The 19134-nt window shown below is 41.3% G+C and overlaps 1 protein-coding gene across 6 annotated transcripts in view; it reads left to right on the forward strand.

Annotated features, from left to right (window-relative positions):
• LOC113037032 (leucine-rich repeat and fibronectin type III domain-containing protein 1-like protein) overlaps positions 1-19134 on the forward strand; it is a 421423-nt gene that overhangs the window by 161430 nt on the left and 240859 nt on the right. For 5 of the 6 annotated variants that reach the window (XM_026193741.2, XM_080289322.1, XM_026193739.2 and 2 more), the window contains exon 3: positions 1886-2013. The gene's annotated coding sequence lies outside the window, so the exon portion shown is untranslated. The remainder of the gene's footprint in view (positions 1-1885; positions 2014-19134) is intronic. The other variant, XM_026193742.2, reaches the window with a different exon arrangement.

Below are 19134 nucleotides of genomic sequence, written 5' to 3' on the forward strand. Positions count from 1 at the left end.
TTATTGATCCCAGTGGGGAAATTACTTTCTCTGCATTTAACCCATTCACTCAGTGAAGCAGTGGGCAGCCACCAATCAGGCGCCCGGGGAGCAGTGTGTAGGAACGGTACTTTGCTCAGGGGTACCTCAGAGTAGCCATTCAGTGGATTTGAACCCCTCACCTTCCAATCTTGGGGCGACCACAATTTCATTATTATTTCATATTACATTTTTTCCAAGTAAATCTCTGATTTAAAAAAAAAAACAAAAAGAAAAAATTCACATCTTGCACATCAAACTTGTCTCATTTCTAAGAGGCTGCGTTTAAATTTTTGGGAAGCGCATCTGTAACCGGAAGGTCGCTGGCTCGATCCCTGGGCTCTCTGTCCTGGTCGTTGTGTCCTTGGGCAAGACACTTCACCTACCGCCTACTGGTGTTGGCCAGAGGGGCCGATGGCGCGATGTGGCAGCCTCGCTTCTGTCAGTCTGTCCCAGGGCAGCTGTGGCTACAACTGTAGCTGCCTCCACCAGTGTGTGAATGTGAGAGTGAATGAATAGTGGAATTGTTAAGCGCTTTGGGTGCCTTGAAAAGCGCTATATAAATGCAATCCATTATTATTATCTGTGACCTCAGCAAACACTTAAATAGATGCAGGGCGTGCTCTAGTATCCTATTGAGCATGAACGGGCTGTGGTTGTGGCTCAGCAGGTAGAGCAGGTGCAATAATCGGTATGGTGTGGTGTGAGTGGGTGAATGAGACATGTTGTAAAAAGTAGAACTATTTAAGAAGCGTCCATCCATTTACCATGAGAGGGCAGAACTCAGTTCTTCAGTCATTCCTCCTCTCACTCATCACATGGGGCTGCAACCACGATGTCAGGATCCAGAATTTTCAGTCCAAGGCTTCACAGCAAGACTGCATTTACTGGTTTACATTCACTGTCTACATAGATCACACATACACATTTGCTGTTTGAATGAGTGTAGTGGCAGACTTCTGGGGTTTGGTTTAAGCATCAAATGATCTTTGATCAAGTGTAGACACAGAGATTATTCTCAATTTGTCATATAAAGACTCTTTTTTTCATGCAGAGCAACAATAAAACACGACTCTGACATGCTGTCACGTAATGGACATGCGTGCACTTATATACATGACAGTAAGAGGTTTGCTATGTAAACTGAGTGTTTTCCATGAGAAACACTGAAAGAGTTAAGCTGTCTGATAATGGACATGTAATGGGCTTGTAACTTTAAAAGTAAGTGTTTGATCTGCAACACATTTGACATTTTTTCTTGAAAACTGACACAAATGATTAATTCTGAATAATAATATTAGCTGGTTACTGTTTGAGTAGTTCTTCTGGCTCCTAAATGCAAATATATAACAATAACAACTGTTTCAGGAAGAATTCAGGACTTCACATGTCCATTTGTAACCCTTCAAAATATTCTTTCTGCTTGACAATATTAATGAATTGTTATAGCTAATTGTCTTCAGCACAAACTTTTGAGTTATCAGTATTTTCATTTTTCATTTCGGATATTTGTCACTCTGTAAAACCACCGCTCGCTCCGCAGCTTCCCTTCGTCCTTTCTGTAGGTCCTGCTGAGGAATTTGGATGAAAGGAAAGGAGGCAGAGCAGCCTCGAAGGGAGGGCGAAAAAGAGAGAGGAAGAAGTGATAGAGGAAAAGAGGGAGGAGAAGTGACAGCAGGGACAGAAAATAGAGGCAAAGAATCTTTAGGAATACTAATGAATTAATGATGCAACGTGTTGACATTTTTCTCTTTCTTCTTTTTGTCCCTGCACTCTTTCCTTGTCTCATTTCAACCCCTCTCTTCAACTCTCCTCCTCCTCCTCCTCCTCCTCCTCCTCCTCCTCCTCCTCCCCTGCGCTCCTGCAGGTAGGAGGGTGTCCTTGTTAGCTTGTCATCCTGTTGTAACCCTGAGGCCAGTGATGTGACTGGAATGTGAATTCATCATAAAAGGACCAACTCTACCTGAAGACTTCCTGCTTCCCCAAGAAACTCAGGTAAGTCGTACATAATGGAATATTTAATGTGATAATTCTCTGTGTGGTTTGACTGTATGTCTGGAAAAATTACAAGTGCTGAAAAGCAGCTTGGTAATTTTGGGGCTTAGTTTTTTTTAGAAGGTACGTCTCCAGTTATTTCATTCAGCTGAAAAGAGCCGATGCATAAGTGGGGAAAAGTGATCATGAACTAATACGTGGTTTATTTGAGACCAGTGCAGAGCGGCTTGTCTGCTTGGTGTGAGATGCTCATAATGTTTCTTATGCTGGGTTCTGGTGCTGGTACTCGCCGTCAGCCCGACCTGCCATAGACCTTCTATGGCACCACTTTGCGCCGGCAACAAAAACGGGCTTTATTTTTTGTCCTTTCCTTTTTTGGGTCAATCAGGAGTGTCAGAATCAGAATATCATATTAATCCCTGAGGAAATCATATGCGTACAGCTAGGGCTGTGCGATATGACCAAAATCTCATCTCCCGATATACGAATTCTATCGCCCGATAACGATATAAATCACAAAAATGTAACATTTTCTGTAAATTCTGTGAATCTCGGGCAGCTCGACTTACGTGAAGTGTTTCCAGCTGCGCGTCATGTAGCTGCAGTCGAGTGTTTTAACCGATGCATGAAACGACACATTTTTAGACATAAGTTGTAAAGGCCGCCGTTTTCTTTGTATTTATTACACGGCATGCTGCGGGGAAAAGCCTGTTCTAACGTTTGAGTCTAAGGTTTATTTTTTAGCACCTGACGGCTCTTTTTTAATTCTCATCCGTAAATAATCTGCTCTTTCACGTGATTCAGTTTATTTTGAAAAGTCTCAACAGGATCTTGAGCTTTATTGTGAAAGGCTTATGTGGAACGGTTATATAAAATATAAGAGAAAGAGAGAACTTTAAGAAATGAATATAGCCACTACAGTGACCATCAAAATGATGAAAAATACTGCCGTAAACAGTTTATTTTGCGACACCACGAAACAACCGATAGCGTAAAATGAAACGATAGACGTTTTTATATCGTCATCCGATATATATCGTTATATCGAACAGCCCTACGTACAGCTGTAATAGCTGGTGTGGTTGGTCTTGCTGGTGTAGCTAGATGGATTAGGTAGAAGTGCAAGTAGGCAGCGCACCACATGTCGTAGCCTTGTCTATGACATTTTTAGATGCCACCTTTTACTTGACTGTTCAGAGTCCAGAGTTCTGAATGGACAGACTTCAGGTGCCCCAGTCCCTTGGATATGCAGGCTCAGGCTGCTGTGATGCACTGATCCTTTCACTCTTTATGATGTCAGAAAGAGCAGATACCCTGATCTCAGGTCCGACTCATGGGTGGGAAAATTGAAGCTTGTAAGGGTCAGCCCGTCAGACGAAAACTGTGGGCAGGGAGCTAAAACAGCTTCTTTCAAATGTAGCGTGACCTGAGGGGACTGGTTCAGTCCTTTCTGTTGGTTTTCTTCCAGGAATATGTTTATAGTGTCTTTAACTGGACTGTGTGTGCAGCACAGCCGGTAATACTGTGAGTGTGTGTTTGTTGTCCTCATGTAAAAGGCCTCTCCATGTGTGTGAGCTCCATTCTGTCACATCATCATTACAAAACACATTATTATTAGAAATTACATAAAACATTACGTGCATCCTGATGCTAACAGATGTGTTTTTAACATAGTTACGAATAGTTACACCACTTACATTAAAAAAAAAAAAATAATGTAACTACTTTGAGTTCTTAATCAAAATCGTAGAACTTGATAGTTTTGATTACTTTGCAGTTACTTCTCTAACAAATATCTGAACCTGGGAAATAAAACAGGATTGTCCTTCAAAGGCTTGTGAGGTTTGAAATAAGGCATTTTAATGAAGACAGATTTCCAACATTGCAAAGGTTCTTTTGGGCCAACACAGCCACCTGCCTTGGCGCGGTCGGCTGGTTGCAGGCACGACAGACTTGGCTCGGTTGAAGGAATCACAAGAGGCTGTAGAAATTAAAGCAAAGAATGCCTTAGAAATGGAGTCTGTCTGGACGTATCGACAGCGCCTCGTGAGCCACTTTCCCCACAGCGCTGTTGCACTTAAATGTGTTCCAGCAGCTTTGCTGAATGGCACTGAGCAGAAATAAGCCAAAAGAAAGGATTTCTGTACATAATGAAAAAATGACGTGAAATTTACTGACAACAAAACACAAGGGGCGATTTTGACACATAAATTCTGTTTACTGAAGTGATGATCGGTTAATGTTCACCTGCCACTAAGAAGAATCTCTACAGAATAATCTACACACAAAGTGTGCTCAGGGCACAGATTATAAACCACCATTAAATATTGTTTAATAGCAATTTTCCATTGCTCTGTTTATCAGTGTGACATAATTCTATCTATTATTTTATTAATAATTTATTGACTCTGTCGTAAAGCTGTCTAACATAACATAATAGTCTTAAAGAATCATGTTGTTTGTGTCTGAGGGATACGATCCCCAGTAATGTTCACAGTATGTTTGTTCAGGTCACCTCTTACTAATACGAACACCACATGTGATAAATCTCTCCATAACCAGAGAAATTGTTGAATTTTCTACCTATGATTTGCACATTCATTCATTTGTTTGTTTGTTTTCTTATTAAATGTTTCATTTTAAAAGCTTGTTACTAAAAAGTAAATTACTGGGATTTCTAATTAGCCACATTTCGATTAGTAAAATGTTGTACTCTGTTACACATGCAAGCCATATTTCATGCTTCATTAAGTTAAATTAGCCCAACACACACCTCCATAATCCTTCTTCTCTTCTGTCATTACACCTTTATTCTGAAAGTCTCTGCAGCTATTTTATTCTGGGAAAAAATGTCCTGGTGAAAACATCCCACCGAGTCATTTAGCCAACTTATCCAGAGTGACTCACAATAGTATAAGCTGCAACAAATCGCAATCCCTGCATCATCCACACAGTGCAAGTGTCCAAGAAGAAAAGCTGTAAGAGGATTGCAGGGGTCAGAGCTGTACTGCACTCACAAAAATGGTATAAATTTTCCTGTCCATTAAAGAGATCTTGTACTGTATTACTGTAGCATCGGACAACATGAAATATGAGCTGAAAGAACAAATTCAGAACACGTGACACTTCTTCTTCCACAAGCTTCATTAAGTAACAGAAAAAACTGCAAAGAAAATGCAATTTAAGAATCTTCTGTGGTCTCATTTGGGGTCGTCAAATATCCCTTATTCGCATTTTTTACAGTACTGTGCTGTCCCCATGATTTCATCAGGGGTTATTCTAGGTGGAAGACACTGTTGAATCAGTAAAGAAACTCACATTGTGTCTTTAAGTATGCAATGATATAATAACTGACTTTGCACTGATGAACCATGATGACCATCTGTCTCAGATGCTGTTGGCCCTCCAAGTCCCCAAACCGTTTTTGACCCACTGAGCCGCAGACTCTAATAACTCCAAGACGTCTGCAGCAGATTGTTAAAGTCTCATTGTGTCGCTCTGTTATCCTGATGAAAGACGTCACTGTCTTTGGGGGAAACCATTCCACTGAAAGCATGTGTTGTTGCAGACCAGGTGGCACATGAATACCTGAACACGGTGTTTCCCAGCACAACATTTCCCAGAGAGTCATGCCCCACCACCAGCCTTACTCCCTCACAGGGTGCTAGGACCATGTGACTCAGCAGGTCAGGTGACCTGCCGTTGCTTAAAGGAACAGTTCAGACCTTTTCGTGCCCACTGTAGGCGTTTTCCACGTTGAGCAGCGGTTACCAATGGGTCTCAACACATCCTTGTACATCATTCACATTTTGTGTCATTCTTGTGTTACAGCAGCCCCTCTCTCACCTTTGACCCATGCTGAGAGCTCTTGTTAGGGGCCAAAAACGTATTCACAGGGCTGTAGTTTGTATCGTTACGCTCACCACTTACCTTTCAGTTAATGAGATTCACCAGACCAGTCCTTCTGTTTCTCTCGCGTACACAAAGATGTTACTGTTCAGGTTTCATCTAATACAGGCCAGATTGTTGTTATGAGATAATCAGCTCTATATGCTTCATATCAGAGTAGTTGTAGTGTTTTGGATGAGTGTATTTAGTCCTAAAAGAAGTGATGCTCTCAGTGTCAGTGTTCTCGGTCTATCCCACCGGGCTGCTGCCCCCATGGCCTCATAATGTGTTTAATACGCAGGAACAGGAAGGTGGATGAACTGTGAATGTGGACTGATGAGCCTGATGACACATCAGGATGACGAGACAAGCGCTGCTCCCCATAGAACTATATCTATATATCAGTGTCATCTCCATCTGATTTGTGCAGAGCAGGGGGGATGAGAGGGAACAGCTTCACTCTCAGCCAATCACAGAGCGAGCATACACGAAGAAAGAACACAACATCCTCTCACAGAGTCAGTCGCTGGATTTTTTTCTATTTTCTACATTATTTCTTACAGCCATTTATCCAGAGTACCAGTGTTCACACACACACACACACACACACACACACACACACACACACACACACACACACACACACACACACACACACACACACACCTAACCCTAACTCTCAGCCTAAACCTAAATATATACTGTAACCTCAAAATGAGTCAAATGCCTTCAAACTCATGATGACGGGCGTTTTTCCCCCATAAGTATAGTAGCATGCCAATTATCTGGCAAATATACAGATAAAAAATAGATTGCACTTTCCCCTCTCTGGATGCTAAAGCTACTGTATATGATGCTTTGTGTTTGTGGGGAACTTTGTAATATACCCTCTGACTTTATTCTTTCATTGCTTCCTGGAGAATCCTTGACTGAACCTTGAATTTTTACAGCATGTATAAAAACATCCTTATTTGTGCTCATAATTCCATCCCAAGAGAAACTGTTATGGTCTAAAAATAAAATGAAAAAAAAAAATCAAAACTGTTTCTGTTTCAAAATAAAATGAGACCTGAAATTACAGACCTGGGCATATGCAGCAAAACAGTAATAGCTTATTTTCCACCTCTGGAGAACACACCGCGCCACAAAATGGTCCAAAGCTGTCCTTTTCTTTGGCTTCAACATCTAAATTGATAATTCAGGCAGAGAGCTCGAGGCACAAAGGCCCCTATGGAGGACTGAAAACACTCATCTGATATATTGTTCCTGCACTGGGAGACCGAGGTATTCCTCTGGGCTACATTCACTCTCCACGGAGCAAATCCATCCACAGAACTCTAAAAATGTCTCTTTACGGTGATTCAGAGCTCTGCATCAGCACCCGATCACAGCCATTTGTCATGTGGACGAAGGATATCTAATCTTTATCTGAGGTGCTGTGTTCTAATAGAGCAAGAAAGGGGCAACCATTAACCTCCCCTCTGTCTCTGACACTCTGGCTTTATTTCTTTCCATGTGACCTTTGCTGCTTCTCTATACTCATGAGGTTTTGTTGGACTTGGGTGAACATGTGCACACAGTTGTCCAGCCTGTTGATAAAAATGCTCGCCACTGGAAAAAAAAATCAGTTGCATGTGTAAAATGATATTTTAGTGTCACATACCAGCCAGCTTTTGGTGTTCACAGAGGCGGAGTTAAGTTCTGCATTAAAGCATGGCAGCAGAAAATGCAGAGCTTAAATTCCACTTGGACACTCAGATAATCCACATATATAAAAAGACGGGAAAAAACAACATTTACCCTCAAAACCCCTAAAAAATAAATGAAGCAGAAAATATAGAGGAAAAGATTTAAAATATGAAGCTTGTACTTTTTCTTTTTATTTAGCATAACAACAGAACCTAATAATAACTCTGGAGATTCGCGATGCACATATGTGTGGCTCCATGTGCGCTTTTGCAGATCATTTCATATTTAGCGATTTGTTTGTGGAGGATGCTGGGATGTTTGTGAGCCACTCTGCAGGTTTTAAGTTCAAATATTTCCATCTGCCATCTCTTTTCCCCTCATACTCCTCCTTCCAGTCTTTAGCTTTACGTCTTTCATCTTCTAACTAACCCTCACACTTGTTTCCTGCTCATGTCGTCTTCCATTACCACGAGTACGCTCCTGCTTTCAGTCGTTCCTCACTCAGTGTTAGTCAGCCACTGCGTCATCCTCGCTGGTCTCTCTCTATCTCTGCTTCACACTTTCTTTGTTTTATCTTGCTTCTTTTTCAGTCTTTCCCCCTACTTTTTGTGTCCCCGTTAAAATATCTCTTCTTTAACTTTGCATTGTCTTTCAAGTTATGCACTGATAGCTTCCCATCTCTCTGCCCGTGCGACGATAACGTTAGTATCACTGGAGAGTTCCACGATCAAAGAGCCTGTGATGAATAATAATTATGAGGCAATTACTGCTCGCAGAGATACGAGTGCTTTACACCACACGGAACCAGTTTTGCTTTTCAGTGTTGGGTAGCTTTAGCTTAGCAGTCCTTCATGCTAAAATTATTTTGCTTACACACTCGTTCACAGACCCGACGATAAACACACAGAACAACATACAATAAAGGCTCAAATGTCCACAGAGCAGTCTCCTTTTGCACTCAGATCAATTATTTATGGTGTTTATCTGTGTGGATGCAGGAACACTTTATGGATTTGTTATTCAGATGTGAATCAATGCCATTGTTTTAGAACTTGTGAGAAGAAACTGTTTCCACTCAGCAGCTATCCTTGAACAAAGAGAGTCATAACTGTGTACAGTATATAGTGTTGTGGTGATACTGCCGTTTGATTCATACTGGTTTGATCATGATCAGGTTATGTATCCAGTAAGAGTCACCATGAGTATTTGAATACTCACTGCTTCTCAAACTGTGCACAACATAAAAACAAGAGACATGTAGCTAAAATCATACTAGCCCGGATGATGCTGGACAACAATGGGCAAGAAATTCTACAGGTAAGAGCATCATAACATGTTGAGAGTGATCATTATGTAAATAAAGAACCCATCAACTACATGTTCCCAGAATTCCTAGGGGCAAACCAGTGTCCTCCCTCACTGATGGTTTGTTGGTGCTGCAGATACAAAGAGTCTCAACAATGACAGCAAGAAAAACCTGTTTCCCTGCCAGTATGTTCACCAAAGGCTTGTATGAAGGCTAAGAAGCTTTTTTTGAGTCATTCAGCATCGTGACAAAGATCCCGTCATTGGTGGTAAGTGCGGGGTTTAGCTGCAAGTTCTTCGTGTATTGTTAAACAAACAAAACAATGTGTTGGATACAACAAAGACGGTGAAGTAAAACTAGAACATGAGATGCTGTATGTGTGCCTGTGTGTTTTAGGGCTGTTTGTATGGAGACGATTGAGATGAGCATCAATAGAGATGGAATGAAAGGACCCAAGGCAACACACACACACACACACACACACACACACACACACACACACACACACACACACACACACACACACACACACACACACACACACACACATACATTTCTTTGGCTGCCCTGTGATTGACTCACTGAATGTTTTTCTTTTTGATGATCACTTTTATGTCTCCATCTTCAGCTGTGTGTGTGTGTGTGTGTGTGTGTGTGTGTGTGTGTGTGTGTGTGTGTGTGTGTGTGTGTGTGTGTGTGTCAGCCAGTGAGTCAGTCCACCCCCCACCCTCCAACCCCACCACCCCCTCCCTATTGCTGGAGGATCATCCAGGAATAAACACGCATCTCTCAGGCCTGGTTTCTCTCGTCAGTGATCACTGATCCTCCAACTCTCCACTTTACACAGTGATTCACAGCACAGACTCAAAGCTGGAAAACAAAAGCCTGAATATCTATCCTCCAACAGTGGATATTAACCTGCCACTGTACTTAGTCACTGCTCTTTATTTCAGTGTTTTGTCTGTTGTTTGTAAAGTTTATCTCACAGATGTTAAGATACTTGATTTCACAGTCTTTCAGTATAAACACAGTTACTCTGCACGGTCAACGTTCTTCACGCCTGAAACTGAAATGCATGAACTCTTGCCTTCTATCTGTCCGCTACCAAATCTGCATACATTCCATATACAAACGATACAAAAGTGTGTAAAACAAGTTTGTATTTTAATAGTAATAATAATAATTCTTATTATTTTGCACTCACATACCACATTTCTATTCCTCCCCATTGTAGTAAAGCATGGGGCTATGTTGATTTCTAGTAATTATTATTTCCAAACACAGTTCACATCTGCTGGAAAGTATATGAATATTTTAATTAAACAAAACACAATATAGATTTTATTTAATTTAATAGTTCTTTGGAATTTTAAAGAATCTAAACACTATATAAAAACAAACTTTGTGACATTCCCAAAACGTTTGGCCACAACTGATTTTCATTTATTGATTTTTTTTATTCAATATTGCTACAATTTTAAGAATGACATTTCTTACCTTTGTGCTGGTGCTTTGCTCAGGACAAACTACGCTGCAGTAGACATTTTGTGCATTTTTATGCATCCAGATAACCCCGTGGCAGCTACTGCAGCTCACCCGTGCCCTCAGGGGTCACCTGGCTTCTTCTGTCTTAGGTGGACTTCCTATTTGGCATCTACTTTCAGCCGGGTTGTGACACCAGTAACACTAATTCACTAATCATCTGCAGTACTGTTGGAGGGCTGTTGGTCCTATGTGCAGCACACCTCGGTCTACTGCAGTACAGTTACTGTGTGATCATCACACAGTAACTGTACATCTTGTAGTAGCCCACAGAATGTCGGCTACTACAAGATCCTGTTGTCATGATCGTGGCCTGCAGTGTGTTGTTTGACGTTAAGGCCTCTGAATTCGCAGTACATGTTGGTCATAAGTGTTACATTACACACAGGTGGTCAGATTGCTTCCAGTAAAAGTGATGTTTCTTCACATGTCCATCCTCTACAGCCTCCATGGCCCAGGTTAGAGTTGGTAATCAGACCATCTAATCCCAGCTTATCTCAGTTTTTCACACCTCACAATAAGTTGACGGTGAGACTTCATAGTAATGTGATGTAAAGAAAGTCTGCGTGTGCCTTGGCAGTGCCCTCAGATCAGTATTTGAAGCTGTATGAAATATCTCGTGCTTTTACAAAGAGTCTGCTCTCTCTCTCCCCAGATGTTAAAATAAAAGCTAACTATACCATATGTGAATCAGCAGCATAAAGTGCAAAGGTCAGAGTCGTGGCTCCTGCAGATGATTCATATTCCTCTTTCTGCCATGCAAATGACTCACAGTTTAAACCACAAAGGGTCAGATTTAATCTTTGTTGCGTTTGTAGTTGCGTTGCCCTGAAGACAAACCGACGATAAATCCGAATCCAGCTGTTGATCTCTGTCTCATTAGTTCAGAGCATCTTTCTCTTCACTTCAAGCGCCCTATGAGCTCTTCTTGTCCTTTTAACCCCTCTCCTTTCTCCCTTCTTTCTTTCTTTATTATAAAAGCGAGTGGTCCTGCCACTATTCAGAGATCGTCATAGCATTCCCCACGAGACCCTCCGCTCTTACTTTCCTGAGCGCACTCAGTCACTGTGGAACAAACACAGTGGGCTTCATCCTCAGATGACTTACTTGCTGCTTTTGTATATAAATGGATTTTCTGAACCATAAAAAAGCAGACGTGACATGCTGAGCTACAAAAGAGAAATAGTCAGACAGTTCAGGGAGGAAATAGAGATGCATTAAGGGAGAGAAAGAAGGAAGATGCTTTGTGTGCTCAAATAATACATTTCTTTCACTTTGTTATTGATATAAAACCTGATGCAATGTATGCCAAATCTGTTTGATGATTCCCTCAAGCAGGTGTGCACTTTCTGTGACTCTAACACAGGTACAAACTGCAACCACTGTGGAAGCGATTGATGTCTTCTTCCTTAATGTTTCATCTGATGCCAGTACCGATAAAAATATTTTTAATTTCACGGCAAAACCACCCTGTCTCAATTATTCCAGCAGCCACGACTGGTTATATAGCAGTGATTTAAACATCCACACTAATCTCCTCATTTCAAAGTGTCTGGATTTCCTCCAGTGGTGGGGCACAGATTTAATAAGACCCTGCACTCTTTTTCCCTTTCATGAGCAAAAGAGAAAAGCAGCTGGATGAGGGTTCGGTGAAATACTATTTTTTGGAAAATTGGATGTGACGAGTATACTTAGGTTAAGGCTGCCTCGTGCTGAGTAGGCGGTGCAACTCAGTCTGACCAAGGTCGTCAAGGTCCTCATCAAGGTCGCGATGTAGGGTACAGGGTACACCTTGGACAGGTCGCCAGGTCACCAGCCTATGACAGGGCTAACACACTGAGACCGACAGCCAATCACAATCACATTCACACCTAACCAAACAACTTGGACTGTGGGATGAAGCCTTTGGGGGCAAACTCCACATTTGGGGGTGAAGCTGTAGCGTTAGCATAGATAGTAGTAATGTAGACAAACAGCAAATACAACATAAAAAAATGCTTCCATGGATTTTTTACGAGACATAAAAGCTATATTTACCAGAAAACCAGTGGATGATCTAAGTGAAAGAACAAAGGCTTATATAATATAGTGATATCTTCTGATAAAGTAATATCGGGAGGAGCAAGTTGATTTAAAAGCCGCCCGCTCCCAGTTTGGGTTTGGGAGACAGACACTATCTCTGGTTTTCAGATCAGGCTTCAAACTTTCCTCTTTGCTAAAGCATATAGTTAGGGCTGGACCAGGTGACCCTGAATCCTCCCTTAGTTATACTGCAATAGGTGTAGGCTGCTGGGGGATTCTGTGTTTATACACCACCTTGCATTTAATCATTAGATGTATAGCAGCTTCTCTTCTCTCCTGTCTCCCTCCATCACCCCCAGCCGTCGTGGTAGATGGCTGTTGCATATAAAAAAAAACTGAATTCAAACTTAATGCACAGTTAAAAGAACTTCAAAACGTTTTGGGTGCCTCTGCTCCCAAATAGGCACCAGGCAGCGAGACATGGTTCCAGAATGATGCTGGAGGGACCTTCAGAGCCAGGTGATAACTGTCTGTGGGTTTATCATAAACGATACATCAATACGCTAAATCTGTTGTTCAATAACCTCATTATGTTAATCTAATGTTGAACATTGGCCATTAATGGCTAATCAGGACCAATCAGAATCAAAGGTACATGACAGAACTGTTGTGCAGTACAGGAAACATACATCGTGTTTTAATGAGGTCCAGTGCTTTGTTACAGGAGTTTACTGCAGTGTGTTTTAGTCTGTTTGTAATTTGCTGCTCGCTTGCAGCTTGTTTGTTTGTACTTCCGCTGCATGCGATTGTGCTGCATGTATGTGCGGTAATTATATGTCCTGTTGTGTGTTTGCATGGGTGATTGGTGTATATGATCTCTGTGCGTGTGTGGGTATGAATGCAGCAGCAGGAAATAGGTCACACCCGGCGATGTTTTCTCTGCTAATATACACGTCTGTGCCAGGAAAGCGATCGATAGCGATTGTGCTGGAAGAACAATCTCGCCTGTTTGCATCTTTCTTCTCTTCATCTGTTTACCTCTCAAACACCTCGGCTCCTTTTGCTTTCCACTTGTTCGTCTATTTCTGCTGTCATTTCTTTTTCTCTGCCTCCATTTTCACTTAAGTTCACTGTTATGTAATAAGAATAATAACAACAACAACAGCAGCAGCAACAACAACAACAACAACAACAACAATAATAACAATAATAATAATAATCCATTTGATTCATATCATTTGTTTAAAAAATCTCAGCCTTATAGTATTCCAAAAATATCAACAATGGGAGAAAAGCAGATGAATGAAAACAAAAGACAATAATAAAGAACACAATAGTAAAACATTAGGGCAGTGTTTCCCAAACACTGTGCAGCGGCACATACATGAGCCGTGGTAGATTATCTGGTTCCACCTGATTAGTTTTCTAAGCGATCGGCGTGAGTAACAGTACATTCTCTTCCACTAGAGGGCAGTATAACTTCCTGCTCTAATTAAATTGGTTGTCACCTGCCAATAAAACAAGCAATAGATGAATATTTGAAAAGATAAAGTAGTCAGTCTGACCTGGTCCTGGAGAAAACAGATGAAGGTTCTAGCATGAAGAAAGCAGAAAAGGTAAACTGGGGACAAACCGAGCTGATTCTGCTCTGTCTGGTGCGTGGTGAAAAATGATCAATATGCTTTTTGTGCCATTTTTGTTTGATGGCGTGCCGTGTGATTTTTCTAATGGGAAATATCTGCCGTGGCTCCAAAAGGTTGGGAAACACTGCATTAGGGCAATATTATAAAAAGCTATAGATAGATGCACATAAACAGGTACATCGCTCGGTCCCCTTCGGGAAATTTCTTGCACTGGAAGTCACCTGACATTTGTATACACCACCTAAATACGATCACATGAACATAAGATAAGCAGACATGAGGGTGAGGAAACCTCGTTCCACAGCATTTGAGTTTAAACTGTGAAATCTGGAACTATAGTTGATTCTCTGACATGAGGGATCTGGGTTCAGAATGAGGAACAACCATTCTGAGATTTAAAGTGGAGCTATACTGTGCAGGGACTTAAAAGTAATCAATAAAATCATGAATGGGAAGCCAGGCAAACACCAAATCACATGCCTTTGGCCTGTGGGAGGAAGACACTTGCACAAAAAGGCCCCGGACAGAAGGTGGATTTGAACCGAGGACCTTTTTGCTGTGAGGCAATAACCGCTGTGCAACCCTGCTGTTATTTATAGGTAAAAGTGTCAGTTCCAGTGACAGACAGTGATGCCTTTGAATGTCTCTGTCTCAATAACACAAACGTTTTCACTTTTGAGTGGCATTAAAGTCCAAAAATCTCCCAGTTCTCACATTTCAGAAGCTTGAACCTGAAAATGTTTTAATTTATTCTTGATGGATTACTTGTATAATTAATTCATTGCTGGGGCTATTTTAGGCCTGAATAAGCATCTGTTTCAGAAAAATAGATTTCATGTGTATTAGTCAATTTGTAATTTTCAGTTTTTTTGTCTTTGTGCCGATGGGTTAATATATTTATATTTTACGTGTCATCTAAATTATTGATGTTTGTTTTTGTTGGAGAGCAGATCAGCGCTCTGTGCTGGGCGGCCTGAGGCTCATTCAAAGTCATAAATCTGTCTGGATGAGTTATATGCAGTGTTGGGGAGGCTTCCACATGTTAAACAGAAAGAAATCCAAGGACAAACTTCGTCCTCACTGGAGGCAAACATAAAGAAGTAAAGAAGCTGCTGTCCGAGGCTTGACCTCTCAGTGTGCCTGTCCTGATTTATTTACTTAGCATACACTTTCTTCCAGCTCCCCAAGCATTACTGATTGTGGAAGAAATGTGTCTATATTATTAAAAAGTGACACCAGATTCTTGCTTTAGTACTTACTTTATTCCACTGTACTTTGCCCAATTACGCCACACTTTTTTTTAGTAGAATCTACATCACAGGTTGTGGTTATGAAACTATATTTTTACTTATAAATTTCCACCTCAAACTGTGATTTTCTTCCCTCCCCCTATGAAACTCCCACCTTTCTCCTTGCACTAATAAAATTAACTTCACACAACAACAGATTCGGGTTCCTCCCAGAATGTTTTAGCATGGATGGCTGCAATGAAAAAGATAAATAAAGCTCTTATCTGATGCCGTTTAAATGTGTCACCAGCACGCGCTCATCGTCAGACGGCACAGACCCAGCGCCTCGTCTCTGCAGCATTCAAGCAACGTGGAGCCTTCAGAAAACTCCCTGATTGCTGAAAGATGAAGGTTTGCACCTGTGTCGCCTCCAGCGACCTTAATATAATCGAACCCAGCGACCAGCTGTAATGAAGCTGTCAAACATACTGTACCTTGTTTAATTATTTAAAAGCTGGATGCAGGCTGTGCGATTATAGAGCTCTATATGGGAGCTGTGGAGCCATGACCTTTAAAGTATTAATGAAGCTGCAGTGCAATTAAAGGTTGATATTCGACATGGTCTGGCAGTCAAACCATGGTCAACTTTTTCCTGTGTGTAATCCGGGAATCTTGAATGACAGAATGATCAGGATTCATTTGATCAGGAACACACAACGGGGTGTAAATGGCACGTGGTAGTTCAACAGACTTGAATTTGATGAGTACTTGCACTACTTTCCTGCTAGCATAAATGGACCGACACACACTAAAAGTTATTCACATTAGTTGTTTTTCTCCAAAACAAAACATTAGACTTCAAGTTTGGAACATTGTGGTTTATGGATATGGAGGCACCGTCCATCCCTCAACCTTTTCTCATCCCTGCCACAGTTTCCAAGTTAGTAGTTCTACTCCAGCATCTAGCTAGCTCTACTAAGCAGGAGTAACTTTATTTCAATTGGCAGATAATTTCAAATATACCTTTTCAAAAAGGAAATATACAAATTGTTGTGTGCGGTTTGGATCGGAGCTAAGGTGCAGTTGCTGTATTTCCCGGGAAGAAGAAGAAGAAAAAATAACATCAGATATTGGATGACATGACATCTTGTAATAAAAATTGAAGTGCACTATACAGTTTAGCACAGACAGTTTGGAGTACTGTGGTGAAGTTTACAGTAATGCACTATGTTGGACTGATGCAGAGCAGGCTGTGGTGTTCATGGGTAACTGAAGTTTTGTTCATTTACATCTGAAAAAAAGCAGCAGCTTGTGCTCAGCTGATCACATCACAGCCTGCACTAAAGTAGTGCTCTCCATGTGCCATTCTACCACACGGTGATCACCACTGAATGTGGAAATATCAGCTGGGTTTGTGTGCCTCTCGCCTCCTCACCGCAGCGATGTTCACGATTTACCGTACCTCATCGTTGACAAGTTAGCGAGTCTTCAGGGATGCTGAAAAATCTCACCGCACCTCTCTCTCTCCTCATCAGGTCTTTTCAGCGAGTCTCTGAAAAAAAAGAAGTACGAGACATTGTGTTGCTTCCAAGTTTCTCTCTGAGTGATTCTTTTCTATCCGTTCTGGAAATGCTCTGATGCCCTCGTCTAACCATCACAGTTTAGTCCTTGTCAAAGTCTCTCAAATCCGTCACGCTGCTTGCGATTCATGTGCTGACTGTTCTCTTGCTGCTTGACGTGTCCCACCCTGAGAAAGGGACCGCTGTGGCTAATAGTGATATTACAGGCAAATGTGACCACCGGTAACATGAGCCCTGTTCGTTTGGTGTGTGATTGTTTGTCTCAAACTGTTTTTTCCTTTTACAGTTTGGCCCACAGAAGAATTGAGCTGAGTTTGGGATGAACAAGAGACTGTGGGTGGGAGGAAAAACAAAATCTGTTTCCTGTCTTGGATGCACTGTAATGAGAGCACAATGTCCTGTACACAACTACAGCTCTCTGAGCTGCTGGCACGGCAACAATAAACACTCACAACCCATAAATAACACTCCTGCTAAATACTGTACTTGACAACTGCACATTACCTAAAATACTGTAACGTAACTCATATTATGAGTCATTCTGAATTACATCTGCAGAAAGAATCCAGATCAGTTCATTCTGTTTAAATATCTACATCAACACTTTTAAAGAGCTCGTGTCCGGTTGTTTAAGGTAAAATCAAATCGTGATGATCTTTATTTATATTTGCTGCTCATACAGTATTCATAAGTTCCATATAAATTATGTGAGAGTACGTAAAAGAGCAGAAATAAGATTCATTTTAAAAGAGCAGGTGTAAAAATATGGAGCTTAGAAACTATTTTTCCCATCATGAGCCTGCGTGGCCTGGCATAGATAAATATTATGTTTGCTAATGTCTAAGAAATTGGACATACTGCGCTACTTAACTGCAGGCGTTTTTAGACTGAAAGTGTCATTAAAGGTTGTACAGAGCGATTTGATAAACACGCCGAGTTACAAATCGAGGCTCATGAGGTCACTGCCCGACTTTTCTGTTAACATGCTGGTTTTTTTACATCTGGTGAAAAATGTCGGCGATACAGTCTCACTTCTGCGTCCTCTGTTCTACTCAATTAATCAGCAGCGTCACTAAATAGACTCTCCACCATCTCTGGCCCCAAATTGCTTCCAAGATGAACAGCTAAAAGCAACACTTTGAAATTACTTTTAAAATTAACTACCAAAGTCAGCAACTCCAAATTGGCTGCAGAATTATCAATTAACAGCAGCAGACCTAAATAGCTTTGGAAATGAACGCTGCAAAGTAGCAGCCATAAATTATAATGAACAGATTATTTTTGCCTCCGATGTGCTGTGCTGCTTATTGACTTTGGTGGGAAAGAAAGTGAGCATCACGAGCATTTAGTCCGCTCTGAGAAAGAGGTCACGCTTTTCTCTGGCAGCAAAAGATTCGCCGTGTTTTGCTGTGGTCACATTATTTTTGTCGGGTCCTTTAACTCCTCGTGCTGAACATCCTGCGAGGCACTGCTTCGCCCTCAGTGTGGCCTGTGGGTTTCTGGAGGGAGGCTTTAGTCCAATGAAGTGGAAAAATTCTGCATTTTTGCTCCACAAACAACAGATGTCTACTCTCACATATGCGTCTTTGCAAAATAACAAGCGTGTAAAAATGAAGTTGCGTGTTTGGTCCAACAAAGTGTTGGTTAATAGGCTTGTGTAAGAAAAGAGGAATGAAACTAAAGACAGAAGGATATGCAAAAACGAAGCTGAGCTTTCTGTGATGGTTTCATGTTGTGGGCACCAAAATAAAACCTCTGGGCAGGATACTATCCACAATCAGTCTGTGCTTATAAAGGCATTGCTTAAGAGTTTTACGTTTCTTCATGCTTCCAAAATGACCGTAGGCTAAAGCTGATCTTAGACCGCAGGCCTTCTGGGTCCTGGTGCCAGATTTCCTGCTTGTAATCCAATTTGATGAATGCGTGCAGCTTTCTAAAATGAGTTAAGGATGTTGTTTTAATAGAAATCACACAGAAGAATGAGTCGTTTGAGGGAGAACAATGACATTGAATTTGGTGACCGTGCATAACTGCCAACTTAACTCCGCCCACCTTCAGCCTGAGTAGACGTACAGTCAGCCAGAATGACTTAAAGCAGTCACGTGACTCTGCGGGTCATTGCTGTAACTCGTTAGCTCCCACAGTTGGTTGGAAATTGAAAAAATAAATAAATAAATGGAAGACATTTTGCTCCTGAACTAATGAACTGCTCCCAGAACAAA

Source organism: Astatotilapia calliptera, chromosome 14 (genome assembly GCF_964374335.1).
Source record: "Astatotilapia calliptera chromosome 14, fAstCal68.1, whole genome shotgun sequence".
Classification (NCBI taxonomy): domain Eukaryota; kingdom Metazoa; phylum Chordata; class Actinopteri; order Cichliformes; family Cichlidae; genus Astatotilapia; species Astatotilapia calliptera.